Source organism: Lutjanus erythropterus, chromosome 20, assembly GCF_056507025.1.
Source record: "Lutjanus erythropterus isolate fLutEry1 chromosome 20, fLutEry1.hap2, whole genome shotgun sequence".
Taxonomy (NCBI): domain Eukaryota; kingdom Metazoa; phylum Chordata; class Actinopteri; order Lutjaniformes; family Lutjanidae; genus Lutjanus; species Lutjanus erythropterus.
In genome coordinates this window covers 26,491,743-26,507,134 of record NC_139336.1, presented here as the reverse complement: position 1 = coordinate 26,507,134, position 15,392 = coordinate 26,491,743, and positions in this window count along the sequence as shown.

Sequence of the window (15,392 nt, the reverse complement as noted above, 5' to 3'; positions counted from 1 at the left end):
CCAGTTGTCTCTGTACAAAGCTAACTGAACCTCACTTTTTCTCAACGGGCAGGACTCTGTCTGTTTCATCTCGCTGAAGTTTTTCAAATCTAAGTATCACAATATTAAAGTAATGTAACTTGATTACTTTGCATCATTTTTGGATTGCCTAATATAGTGTATTTTGGGCTGCAACTAATGATTATTTTCATTGTTGATAAACTGGACGATTATTTTCTCAATTAATCAATTAGTTGTTTGGTCCATGAAATGTCAGAAAATTGTGAAAAATGTTCATCATAATCCAAGATGACGTCCTCAAATGTCTGTGTGCTCCACATGTTTAGACCTATTTTTCGAGTCTCTCATGTAACGATTACTTTCATTATCAGCTCAAACCATTTTCTCCATTAATCAGTTAGTTATTTGCTCCAGAAAATGGTTGAAAAAAATATTGATCAGTATCCAAAAGGATGTCCTCACATGTTTTGCTTCTCCACAACCCAAAAAATATTCATTTTACTGTCAGAGAGGAGTAAAGAAACCAGAAAATATTCACCTTGAAGCTGGAATCAGAGAATTCTGACTTAAAAAAAAAAAAGATTCAAAAATTGATTAATGATAAATTAATCATTGCAGCCATGAGTGTTTTATGTTTGTTGTTAGGTTTATTAGTTTGTCCAGCTGTTCCCTCCTTTGCTGTGCACAATTTATTGACTGATGTAACTGTAATCGAATCCAGTTATGTTTTTTGTATCCAGATTACATGTCGTCTGTCACTCCCCAAGCCTACATGTGTGTGTCCACATGTGTGTATATGTATCAGTTTGAAGGACAATGAAACGCAGGAAGAGTCCGGCTCCATGCTGTCTTAGACAAGTCATACATACCTTCACACATACACACACAGGTCTACACACACCAGACAACACCATTCAGGTCCTTCCCCCAGCTTTACAGCCCGGGGTGAGAACGGTGCAGGAAATGGGCCCTCATTCACAGCCTTGTGACAGAGAAGACAACTGAAGAAACACGACACAAGCAGACACACACTAAATACAGAAATCAACTGTATCAGCAAATCAGCAAAAAGCATAAATTAGATTTGCTGCCCCACTAATCAGAGCTCAGGAACATTGGCTGGTTTTGGCTGCAGTCTGGAGCAGTGCAGCAGGCCATGCAGTTGGTCTTTACAGGCCCACTGATCCGATCCGTAATAGCCGCACGGACGGGTCGGGGTCGCACAGTTGGAGGCCTGTGCTCTGCTCTGCGGCTCAGCCCATAACCACCCCTGTCTGTCTGCCTGTCTGTCCAGCCAGCCTTTCATATCCACCTCCAAGGTCTCTCTGTGGGCAGTGTGTCGGTGTGTCTCTCCTGATGGTCAAATGCTGCAACAAAGATCCTCATTATCCCTCTGAACCCTCACCAAACCCTGATCCCCTCTAACTGCAGCCAGTCTGTAACTGGGTCTAAACTTGAGCCCTTCAGTTCAGAGAAATGACGAGAAAAAAAAAAGCGAAATAAAAGAGAAAATGAAAGCGAGAAATGAGAACGTGACCTCCTGCTAACCACAGCAGAGAACAGACAAAGACAATGAGAAGACAAGACAGCCAGGACAACTAACTGCCTGGAAGCTTTATGTGTTTGTGTCCGCACATGCACAGTGTGTGTGTGTGTGTGTGTGTGTGTGTGTATGAGCACAAAGAGTGAGAATATTCACTATGAGAGGAGATATTTGTTCAGCCGGGGAATTTACTGATGAGATTAGCTCTGGTTAGGGGGTTTGGGGGTGTGGAATGTAAACAAAAGGCAAGCGGAGAGAAAAAGACTTTAGGAGAAGATTCAACTTCCCCCCTTCTCCCTCCCTCCCTTCCTCCCCACCACCACCACCACCACTATTCTTCCTCCCCCTGTGACTCCAGAGACAAATGGGGTTCAGGGGACAGTCCCTGTAACGTGGCTTAAAGGGATAGTTTGGATTTTTTGAAGTGGGGTTACATGAGGTTCTTATCAATAGTCAGTGTTTTACCTAAGTAAGTCGTCAGGCATCCAGTTTGGAGAAGCGGCAGGAGTACCGAAGTAGGAAGTTAATACTGTTTTGACACCAAAAATGCACAGTCTTTCTGTTTTTTTCCTGATGTGATCAACTGTGACAGAGCAGAGAGAAGGCTAATTTTAAAAGTTTCTGTGTTTTCAGCTTCCGGTTTTGTAGCTTCTAACTGCATCTCTGTGGTTTGAAGTTTCGTTTCTTGCTGAATCACTGTACTTTCAGGTATCTGCTTAATTTCGCTGTTTCATGTTTACTTTTAGCAGTGTAGGAATCTTGTTAAATTGCTGCAGATGGAAACTGCTCCATAATAAAAGCTTTCAAATAACAAATAATGGGGGACTTAAGACTTAAGCTTAAGAGGTAAGGACGAGGGTGTCATCAGTCACACCTTTAAGCTGATGCAAACTCCACTGTGCTGCGCTGAGTCAAGTCAGGCAGCACATTTGTATGAAAAAGGAGGAAAACACTCACAAGGCGACAAGTCTTCTTTGCCTCGAAGAAAATCCACCCAGGTTTCATGTTTACATCACCAAGATGTAAGCCAATACAATAAATACTCATGACTACTGCAGAGCAATTTGACTGAGGAGTGGACGCCAATTGTACCTTTTCCCACTTAAGACAAAAGCCAGATGTTAGTGGGTTTTTTATCCAGTGCAAAAGGGCCTAAAGTAATGTATAACTGTGGACAGGATCAGCAGCAAAATGTATTTTAGTCACTTAAATTCCCACATAAAAAAATCAGTTTATGCTACGTTTAGAATATTTTCACTGCTTTACTTTGCTGTCAGCTTTTATATAAGCCACTCACTCAGAAGGTACAAGACTCAAAAACAGTAATTTTATCTTGCAGAAACTAGGAGTTGCTGATCTACAGCTGCCTCGATCAGTTGGCTTGTTTGTGTCGCTGTGTGACTTTGGTCATTCTAAACTAACCCAGTGACACACAGTGACACAAACTAACCAATCAAAGCAGTGAAAGACCAACAAGTCCCATGTTCTCCAAAGTAAAATGACTGTTTTTGCCAAAGGAATCTAGTGGCTCCGGAGAGCAATACAACAGTTTATGCAATGGTGATTTCCTAACAAACAAGTTTTTTTAAAAAAGAAAACATCCAAACTATCTGTTTAACTTAAGTATACTTAAGTATTTGTGTGAATTTATGAATATACATAATATGTGTACATATTATGCACAAAGAAGCAAGAAATCCATCTCCACAAAAGCCTCAACTAGACTGGTTGTCCACAGTAATGATGGCGTAGTAACAACACAGCTGGATTGTGTATTAGTCTTGAAAGAGTTCTGAGTGCAGTCCAGTTTTTCTTCTCTGTCATAACTGACTGAATGTTGATGTTCTTCTTACACTTTCAGGGACAGTGAATAATGATCTCCGTCCATTGCGAACATCACGGACGTTGGTACTAATGGACACTAATGGATGCCAGTGCGCTTTCTCTGTCTGCCTCTGAGAGCAGGCCAAGTTTTTGTGGTACAAAGAGGGGGTTCATGCACCGTCATCCAAATGAGGATGGCACATTCCTTCATTAGAGGATAATTCTGGTTTGTTAGTTGAGTTGAGTTTGTATTTTTGGCAATCATTTTGTACTCACTGGAGTAAATGCTGAGCTCTGGAAACATGGTGACATAGAGACGACAAGGCTGGGACGAACAAGAAACAATCAGATGAGACAGTTTAACTGGAATTGTGAAATTACTTTTTTTGAAGATAAAAATCCACAGGAGAAGGTGTGCGAGTGCACATCTACACTGTAAACCTTAATGAGTTAGCAGTACTCAAAACAATTGAGGAAACCATTTATAGCATAGAACAATGAGAAATATGAAAAATGTTGAGAATGGGGGGGGATTTATCCTGACACTTTACGTAGCTCCTCGTGCAGCCTCAAAATATTTTTTTTTGTTGTTTTTTACACAAGAACATGCTGCAGGATTTCATAAGACCTGTAAACAGACTTTGATGTGTGGCTTCAGTGGAGTTCCCCCCTTTTTAACCAAAAAGGTCAACCTCATGGTTACGCCAAAGGAAAAGTCACGGCATCAACCAAGTCAGCAGGCTTCATCATCTGGGAAGTCTGCACAAAATGTTGTGGCGATCCACCCTGATAGCTGGTGAGGTATTTCTGCCTGGACCAAAGTGGTCGACCGACAGACAACCAACATCCATCTATAGTCACGCCTCCAGCCTGGCAAAGAGAAAACAACAACAAAATTATAATTTTCCTGGAAGTATCCTTGAACAAAGACCTCACTGTACATTAATGCACACGCTTCTGTTCACTCACTGAAACTGGAACATGTGACCTTGTTTATCACAAAGAGAACATCCTCTACAGGGAAACATCACCCATTCCTCCCCCTTTATACCTCCTTAAATCCACATGCCGGTGCTGAAGGTGTGTGTGGAACTTGTTGGTTCTCATTTGGAGACTGAATATCTGGTGTCCAGAGAGCCTCATCCCATTTCGCTGCTGTTTATTTTAGGGAACTCCTCATATGCAGCCTGACTGCGGCGAAGGAGGGAAACATTCACCGAGGGTCTCTCATCATGATCGGACCCTACACTCTTAAAAAAAGGGTTTCCAAAAGGGTTCTTCCTGAATGGCTGGGGTTCTACCCAGAGACAGAAATGGTTATTAAAGTGTTATTTGTAAGGCTAAGAGTTCTTCAAGGATTGTTGAAGGGATGTTTCAAATGTTATGTTTCAAATTTTAATTTTTAAGAATCCTCTCAATCAATTAATTTGACTTTTTCTTAGTTCTTATGTTTTTACCTCACCTGTAGAATAAAATTCAGTTCTTTGTGGAACCCTCAGAAGATAAGAGGGTTATAGGTGAAACCTGTATTTTAAAAAAGTGTATTTTTATTCCCTCCTTGGTGGGTTCTAGATGGAACCCTTGGAATATAAAAGGGTTCTCTTTAGAACCTTGTGGGTGGGGTGTAAGATGAAACCTACGGGATATAAAGGGGTTTTTGGTAGAACATGGTGGGTTCTGGATGAGACCCTTAAAAGATGGCAAGATAGAATTCCCAGACAGGATGCTTTTCCAAAAAATAAGATCTGGTTCTTCAACCAGTTCCATTCAAGATCATTGGAACCTTAGTTCTATCTTGTGAACCGGCCCTCATTTTAACCAGTTCTGAGTGGAACCATTGTAATCAAGGATGTCATCAACAGAGGGCGTCGCACAAAAAACAGCAACCTGTAGAACCCTTCAGGTTCTACAGTTGATTTTTGGTGGAAATCAGAATGGCCCAAAGCTTAACAGAATGATGCTGGTTCCACACTGGTGGTTAAGAGCTCAGAGAAAGTTCTGAGTCAAACCATTGTACCACAGAGGGGTTCTCTGTAGAATCTCTCATATAGGCCTTTTAAACCAACCGGGAACCAAGTTCAAGTACCTAATTTTGAACCGTTCTGAGCATTTCCACTAAAATAAATCTTTTCAGGAAAGTTGGTTCCAGCTGGTTCCCTCCCAGCTGGAACCAACAGCTCCACTCTTAGAAATTAAGGTGCTAATTGAAACCATAAAAAGCTTGTCCCCATAGGAGAACCAGTTTTGGTTCCTGGTAGAACCTCTAAATAAAATATTTAATTTCCCGGAATGGAAGGTTTCATCCAGAAGCCCCTATGAGAGGTTCTACAGAGAACCCTTCTATAGTGTAATGGTTCCACCCAGAACAGGGTGCTAACAGGAACCTATCCACGATGTTCTATCGAGAGTCTTTTTTATATTCCAAGGAGTTCTACCAGTAATTTTTTTGTTCCAAGAACACATTCAGGAGGTTCTACAGAGAATGTTTGTATATTACAATGATTTTATCTAGAACCCAGAAAGGGGTTCTACTGGGAACCCTTTTATATTATGGTGAAAAGAACCCTTCAAGAATTTCAAGAATTCCTGAAGAACTCTTCATTCCAAAAGGGTTCTTAATGGAACCATCAGTCTCACAAAGAACACTTGACAACCCATTTCTTCAAATAAAAAGGCTACTTCAAAAGCAAATAGTTCTAGGTAGAACATCAGGCCTTCAGGTCAAACTTTTTTGAAACCCTCATTTGAACTGTGTATGGTGATGATCTGAAGAACCCTAGATGGTTCTATTTAGCACCTTTATTTGTATGGCTGCAGGGCGTGGTGGGATGTTTGCAGGAGGGTGACAGGCAGTGCCACAATGAATATGATTGAAAGAGTTATGGACACCGCATGACTCTGTGGTTACGAGAGAACCTCAAGAATCTGTTCTGTGGCCTCAAGACTGTAACTCAGTGTGCGTGTATGTCTGTGTGAGAAGTAAAGGGGACACACATGCTGAGATTTCTATTTACCCCCGAGTTCCACGTTCATTACAAATCCGTCCCGAGCAAAGTGAATGTTAAGACGCTCCAAATTAACCCTGAGAGTGACAGAAGCAGCGTCAGCTGTCTGTGGTATCACTTTCCATCCAAATGGTATGGATGGGGGTCTGACAACTGTCACCCTGACCTTGCTTCTCTACACCACTCTCCCAAGACTCACTGGACGCTGTGGGGCGAGTGGGATGAGGTTACCAACATTCACAATCTCCCCCGTCTCTCCGAAAACACAGCCATCTGCCAATCACAGGGATGTACCCATGATGCACATGCAGACGGTAGCATGTCAGGATCTCAGAGTATATCTTCAAGTGGGTTTATATTTAAGAGAATTGTTTATTTGTGCGTGCCACTCTCGCATGTCACCTTGAATTGCAGCAGTGATTAGTCCGCCACAAATTGCTGACTGGTTCATTGGCTGATTAGCGAGCCACGTCTGATTTACAGAACTAAATGTCACAGAGATGAGTCACATACTTTCCTCTTTCCACTCTGCATCTTCACTAAGTAGGATATTACTTCACTCTCTGCACTCATCTTCTCCCTGCCTTCATTCTGATCGTATCATCTGTCCACAGCTCAGGCTTTCACAGCTCTTTTATTCTTCATAGATAGACGGAGAGACAGATGGAGGACAAGTCAAGCGATCACCAAAGCCATGAGACGTATCAGCTGGGGATCACGAATGCTTGCTGAAATTTTCATTGCAATCCATCCAATAGGAGTTGAGATATTTTAGTCTAGACCGAAGAGGTGGACCAACAGACAGAGTGACTTTGCAATTCCTAGAGCCACTAAGCACATCTTCAGAGTTGGAGGTTGGAATTTCCCAGCCGACATTTTCAACTTCCGACCTACAAGCGCTCCAGGTGGACAACGTCAGACATACACAAAAAAAAAAAAAAAATGACTGACCATGACAGACTGATGTTTCTTTAGGCTTCTGTTATAGGAACTTGTGCCCCTGGTGTTAATTAAAAAGACAGGTGTTTTTTGATCAAAAGTTTTACCAGGGTTGGGAGGGTTACTTTAAAAATGTATTCTGATACAGTTACTAATTACCTGTTTAAAATGTAGTCAGTAATGTAACGTAAGTATCACAATATTACGGTAATGTAACTTGAATTACCTCAAAATGATTAAGTGATTAATTAATCCTGTCACAGTCTCTTAACTTGAAAAATAGACCCGAACATATGGAGTCTTTCCTGTAACGGTCATTGATTAATATGTTGATCATTTTCTCAATTAACTGATCAGCTGTTTGGTCCAAAAAAAATGTAAGAAAATGATAGAAAATAATTTATTGTCTGACTGAGATCAATTGGCAATTGTGTTGTTCTTTATTTTAAAATTGTAATCTTGCTAATTATCCCAATTTTTACTAAATGTAACTGTAATCTGATCGCTTATTTTTTTTTCTTTTGTCTGTGACTGTAATACAGCTGGAATACAGCTTTTTGAATCCAGATTATGTAATCATGTTACAGGTAATCCATTACTTCCTAAATCTGGGTTTTATTGTGTGACAGGTAAATATATTTTATGTTGCCTTTGGTTTACCATCCACAATGTGCACTTCAAAGGCTGCTGCTATTTTGATGCTTCTTCATGAAGTCAAGGTGGATTTGCCTTGAGTTTTTCAAGTAGGAGCGCCAACTTTGAGTGGCATTCATTTGTAGTTTTTCTTGTAGAAAGTCAGAAATGTTTGCGCTCTCAGGTGTCTGGAAGGCATAAAAATGGAGCTGGCATCCAGAAGGGCAGGGTTTACTTGGTTTTCGCTACAGTTGTCAGGCCAGTCAGTGAGAGAAGTGACATGGAAAATGCCGTGACAGGGTTCTATAATCCTGCTAATGACAGACACGATACTAACTGTCATGCTAGAAAGAATAAAGTCTGTACATGTCGGATGTATGCACACACAGAAAGTGAACGCTCCTTGTCGACACTGAATTTACATCTTCAAGTTGCGGTGGCTGCAGATTGCAAGCTCCATCCGGGAGCAATCAATTAAATCCAGAACCCTGTCTTCACATTAAACCGGTATCTGATATCCTGATCGAGGCTACTGGTTTCAACCAAGGCCAAGTGACGGGGGCGGCGGGGGGAGGCCAGGGTCCTCAGGGGGATGCTGCAGGGTGTGTGAAGCAGTGGCCTGCGTGCCGTCGGCCAGCCGCCCGAGGGGGAGGCACATGGTGCCAACAGCTGCCCTGGTGAAACGCTAACCCCTCTAAATGCTCCGTCCAGTAAACAACGCTGGGCTGAACACATGCCAACGGGGGAGCGTGGGTGAGGAAGGGGTGAATGGGGCGACCCAGCTGACGCCGTGGAGAAAGGAGAATTGACCCCTGTGAAATGGCTTATTAAAGTGTGGTGGTCGGCATTCTGGGGGGCCAACGCAGGACAAGACGGTGAGGGAAACCCAAAACCCTCTTTGGCGAACGGAGCGCGGTGCACGCCACAAGCCGCAGACAGGAAGCCCCAGATACTTTGATTGGATGTATTTACATAGACGGAGCGCACCACATGCATGAAATGCTGACGACAGATGCTTTTATTTTGCTTGCCGTACCCAAAGACTGAGCACACAGAGTTTATTTTATCTCACAACTGGGTGATGGGTGGAACAGGATTTGAACTCCTCTAAGTATCCATCATTACGCCCACAGCCACGATGCATTCAGAGCCATGTATGGCTGTTTAAATTGATAAATGAAGTGCACTCTGCTGCAGCCATTGGAGCTGCTGAGGGTTCCCATGCTCTCAGGCCTGTAGGGAGTGGCAGGAGCAGATGTGACACCGCGGCTCCGTCCGTCCCTCCTACCCTCCGTCTCTCCCTCTGCTGCTTGTAAAACAATCTGTCTTCCACTTGTAAAAACATTACTTTCTGCCTCCATCGTCTCTTCCCATAACTCTCGCTTTAATCAACACGAAAACAACATTATCCCTAATCGTGTAAAGTGATAATTACATCCAGTCCTCACTGATGGTTGAATGTGATACAGGACCGTTACAGTAATCTAATAAACGCCCTTCAATCTGTCATTACATTTCGCTTTCACTACTTCTTTTCACTAACATATGTACTCAATAATGCACACTCACACACTGGGTTCACTGAACTCCTAGTAGCCACAAATGCATGCACAGTTTGAAATATATCTATTTTTTCATAATAACATAGAACCTATACTTTAGTTTAATGCTCGCTCTATAACAACAAATATAAACGGTGGCCTGTAGTGATGAGCGGATCGATGCAGGACCCACAGGTTGTGGGTCGACATACTAGAAAATATCATGGTTCTGAGTTTGAGTTTGGGATCTATGGTAATTCTCACAATATTCCATCACTTTCACATATATTAGTCAGGATATGAAAATCCACCTGCAGGTATCCTCAGCCCCGAGTCTTAAAGGTCAGACTACGTCTACGTTCACACACACGAACACCCAAAAAAATAAAACCCACAAAAAACCAGGAACTCGACAACATCAACGAGTTAAAAAGCAAATCTTGCACCAATCTTGAACTTCTTTCTCTTAAAAGAAAATCTAAAATTGAATAGCTCATCTTTTGTGTATCAGCGCTCTTTATATGTGACATTTTATTCCAGTACATTTAATGTGTGGTTTGGCAAGTCATCTGAATTCACCATTGTCTTGTGATAAATCACCAACGCCCCCATCTGGTGGTGTTTTCAGGAGCCTGAAGGTGACACACAGCCTGTTGACTGACATATTGGCTTTTTTTTTTAACGTGGAATAGCCCTTTTACACGTATATTTAATTGCCACAATAATGACTACATTTTTTAACAGTATTTGTTTGGGCCGTTCATGCTTTTATTTAACAGGACAGCTGAAATTGGACAAGAAAGGGGGAAGAAGAAACTAAACTAAACTAGTTACAGCCTCATCTTTACCAGTTGCAACTTTATGAATATGTGAATATGCTGTGTGTTAAAAATCATGTGCAAGACATTTTCATCTCACGGATGTGAGAGATGCTCTGATAGGAGGTGTTTTAACATCATTCTAATCTTTGCATCCTGTAGTATAAATCCAGGCCCACACCTGCCCATGCAATCTCTTCTATCACTTTATTAACCACAACTCTGAGAGACAGAGAGAGAGAGAGAGAGAGATTGAGAAAGACAAAGAGCTGATGGGACTGGAGACATAAATATTTGTTATTTCTCTCCCCGACTCTTCTGCTCGAGCTCATATCTCAGTCATCAGACACCTGCCGAACCTGACAGCTGATTACGAGCGAACGTGCCCCAGCAGGGATGAACTCACTCTGGGGGCTATTGTTCAGAGACCCTGCGCCATTAACAGACCGCAGGGCTGAGGCTGATGTTCAGGGGCTTATCAGGAGTTTTGACAGTGGTTAACCAAACATTAACCACTTTCCTGGCTTTCCTGTAAACACGACCCTTAATGACAGGGTAGACTTAGTCTCTGAGGACAAACACTGTCAGTGGCGTGCAGTGTACCCACAGGAAGTGATGCAGGCCACAGATACCACTGATGGGCCGTGCTCAAAACTGAAGATGAAGTCTGTATGGTGCCACTTTAATGTGAGACACAACTGCTGCTTTTCACTGGAACATGAGAATTAATATCAGTGTGATATAATATGAGATGCTGAATTACATTAATTTAAAATAGTTAATTTCTACAGCTGAAGCTTTATTTTTACAGCTGTCCATTCAAAACATGGAAGCTTATTTCTGCCAAAGATCCTGTTATAATGAGACTTTCTGTTTCAAAGTCATTCTCATTCTCACTCACTAAGTCATTGATTTTGACTTCTTCATCATTATTTCAAGATACAAGTCATTATTACTTATTATTTTGAGTAACTAGATCATTATTTTGAGAAACAAAGTCATTATTTTGAGTTACTAAATCACTATTTTGAGTATTTTGAGTAATTAAATTGTTATTTTGAGAAACTAAGTCATTATTTTGAGTTACTAAATAATAATTTTGAGTCACTAATCATCACACTAATTCATTGTTGTGAAACTAAGTCATTATTTTGTGTTAGTTACTTATCATTTTGAGTAACTAAAATATGATTTTGATAAACAAAGTCATTATTTTGAGTAACTAAATTATTATTTTGAGTAACTAAATTATTATTTTAAGAAACTAAGTCAATATTTTGAGCTACTATGATATTAAGTCATTATTTTGAGAAAACATTTTTGTTTTGATTATTTCAAGACAGGCAAGTCATTATTTTACAAAAGTTTCTCTTTATTTTGAAAAAGTTTCTCAGTCATTTATCTTTTTTTCCCCATCACATTTGTAGAAATGGGCCTCATTACAAACATCTGATTTCCAGATCTTCTCATATTTCTTTCTTTACCGTTGCCGTTAAAATGGCGTAAAGATGCCCTGTTGCAAACTGAGTGAGGGGAAGAGGAAACATGAAATGAGAGCAGTGAGGTGTGTGACTGCGGTGTGTGTCTGTAGGTGAGGGTGCAGATGTTGCTGACTGTGGTGGTCGGTGGGTGTGAGAAACGGTATGTGTTTGTACTGTACCTGTATGTAAAACCAACCTCAGTCACAGCACTACATCCTGAGTTCTGTGGTTGCACTTTACTTTATACCCCCTATAGCATTTATAAACAGTTCCATAAATGTGTTTAGAAAAATGATTTTAACACTGTAATATTTACAGGACCTCAACCAAAGTGAGGTCAACATGACGGGCAGACAACAGTATGACTGAGAGTCTTCACACACATGAAAACCTGATGGATTAAAGTACAGAACAATGCAACACTGTACAGTACAATACAGGTACTTCTCAGGTTGACACCTCCTCTGTACGTTTCACTTTTAACATGTTCAGTGCATGAAGGACTATTTATTAAGAGCTATATCAGTAAAGTTAGATTTATTTCATGTTGGACATTTAGAGCAGTATAAAGTAGACAAACAACTGATGGTGTGACAACACCTGGATAATGTAATAATTTGTCAAAATGTACAGAAAATGAAGTCAAAAGTATCTGATTTCAGCTTCTTAATTGTGAATATTTTCTGGTTTCTTTACGCTTCTCTGACAGTAAAGTGAATATACACTGTCTGGCCAAAAAAAAAGTTGCCATCTGGATTTAACTAAGCAAACATATAAGAGCCTTCCACTGGATAATTAGTGCAGGGATTAATATGTTTCAGCTGGTAACAAGTTATTTAACTGTAACTGATGCAGTGAGCAGCTTCTCATTTCTTAAACAACCATGTCTGAAGACATATCCTGTGGTTTTGGAAAAGATGTGAGGGTTGAATCATTGGCCTGCATCAAGCAAAGAAAACAACTGAGATTGTTGAAACTACTGAAATTAGGTTAAAAAACGTCCAAGGCATTATTAAAGCCTGGAAGTGTGGTCGGAAAAGAATCTTGAATGATCATGATAAGAGATCACTGAAATCAAATTGTAAAAAATCAACAGTAGAACTCAGGGCTGTGTTTAATGGTGAAAGTAAGAGCATTTCCACACACAGTGTGAAGAGAAGTCAAGGGATTGGGACTAAACAGCTGTGTATCTTTAAGAAAACCACTTATCAGTGAGGCTAATCAGAAAAAAAAGGCTTCAGTTTGCTTGGGAGCATAAAGATTTGACTCTGGAGTCCAGATTTACCCTGTTCAGGAGTGATGGGGGCATCAGGGTAAGAAGAGAGGCAGATGAAGTGATGCTCCCATCATGTCTAGTGCCTACAGTACAAGCCTGTGGGGTCAGTGTTGTGATCTGGGGTTCAGCAACGTTATGACCCCAAAAATGAGGTCAGCTCTCTACCTGAATATAATGAATGAGCAGGTTTTTCCATCAATGGATTTTTTTCCTTCCCTGATGGCTCGGGTGTATTTCAAGATGACATTGGGCTCAAATTGTGAAAGAGACGTTCAGGGAGCATGATCGTCCACCACAGAGTCCAGATCTTAACCCCACTAAGAAACTCTGAGATGTGCAGCAGAAGACTTTACGCAGCAGTCCGACTCTCCCATCATCGATACAAGATCTTGGCGAAAAATTAATGCAACTCTGGACAGAAATAAATATTGTGACATTGCATAAGCTTATTGAAATGATGCCATGGCGAATGCGTGTCGTAATCAAAGCTAAACAAAATGTAAGAGTATGACTTTGTTTATAAGTGACGACTCTATTTCTTAAAAATCCTGTGTTAAAATTATGTCACATCAACTTTGAAGCATTAACAGCTGAAATAATCAGATTAGTCATGTATTACATCAATATGATTCATGAGAGACGCTGCACTACATTCTGACAGTTGTTTCATTGTGAGCAGCTACAAGGCCTCTCACAGACGGAGCTCAGGATTACTCAACACGCTCATCCTGCACCGAGAGGACCAGCCGGGGGATTTTATGTGTAAACCTGAAGGTCTGTTCCAACCTGCCCCAGCGTGGCCCCCGTAGTCTCCAGACACAGTCTGGTGGGAGGGCTGGTTTCGGTTGACAAGTCTGAGCAAAAAGGAAAAGGAGGTGTGTGAAGAAGACGTCAATCTGTTTGAGGGTGTTTGAACCCTGCACTGAGAATGTGTGGTTTCTCTCATTTGTTTTTTATTTGAACACAACTTTTTGGAGGTGTATTTTTTTCCATTTCCTTTGAGGTTGACATTCATTAATTTTAAAATTTAAACTTCTGTTTGTCTAGATTGTTCATAATGAGGAATTACTGATTGCATGGAAAGTCAGATAATGTACTGAGGTGAATGTTTTTGATTCATTTTGAAATGCATATACGTAAAATTAAATGTTATGACATGTAAGGGTATAATGGTAAATATAAACTGTTATTTCCCATCATTGATTGATTCAGTTTATTAAAAATAGGTGAGTAAACTCCAAGTCTCATTTCAAAGAATTTATGCCCTCATTATCCTGAGAATACTGGGGCGAGATGCTTTAAAAAGAAATCCCAGTGACAATAACAGACAATAATTACAGATAGAAAAAAAAATAGAAGAGGAAAAGAGAAAATAATGTTCAAACAAGTGGAAAACAAGGAATACCACTTAATAAATGGCAAGAATAAATTATAATACGAACAAAAAAAAACTGTATTAATGTATTCAATCTTCATTCCACACTCAGATACCAACAAAGTCACAATATTTGAACAAGTCAGTCACAGATCCAATAACCATGTCATCATTTTTTAATATTAAGTCAAGTGAGAATGACAAATGCCTCTAAAACAAATAGTCTCAAACCATCCAGTTATTGAAAGTAAAAGATAGACTCATCTGGCCTCTGTAGAGCCTGTTAGTCTTTATTTAGATCAGGGCTGCCCAAACTGGGGCGCCTGGACCAAAGTTGGCCCACCATAATGTTTGATTTGGCCCACCAGATGTTTCTAGCTTTAATTAAGAATGATATTTTTGTCTGTCATTTCCTTTGTCTCTCTCGCCACACTACATACTAGCATCCAGTGTTTAGTTGCATGAAACTAATTAACAATGAATTAAAACTTTTCAAAAGAACATCACTAAAAAGCAGTTTTTTTTAAATGTTGTGAATGTGGCTTATACCTTCAGTGAGATAATGGATTATATGTAGATACCATAGCACCCCCCAGTGGACAAAGGTCATGCCTACATTGCTTGTGCACTAAGAAGATGTACTGCACACTCAGAGGTTTTTTAAACTGTGCTGTGATGAAACACATCAATGCTGGTGTTAATATTAACATTTCTTAATAAATGTGGGAGTTTAATCCAGATAGATTTTTATCCAGGAGACTCCTGTTTTGCACTGTTTAGTTACTAATTGAGTACTGAGTACAGTTTGAATTAATATCCAGACTTTCATCTACATTTTATAGCCAGTAAGGTGATCTGATTGCAAACAGGCCAATAAGAACCATGATTTATGAGCCACAGAACCACTTGTAGGACCAGCCTGTCAGCAGCCAGCTAAACGACATAGATATATGTCAT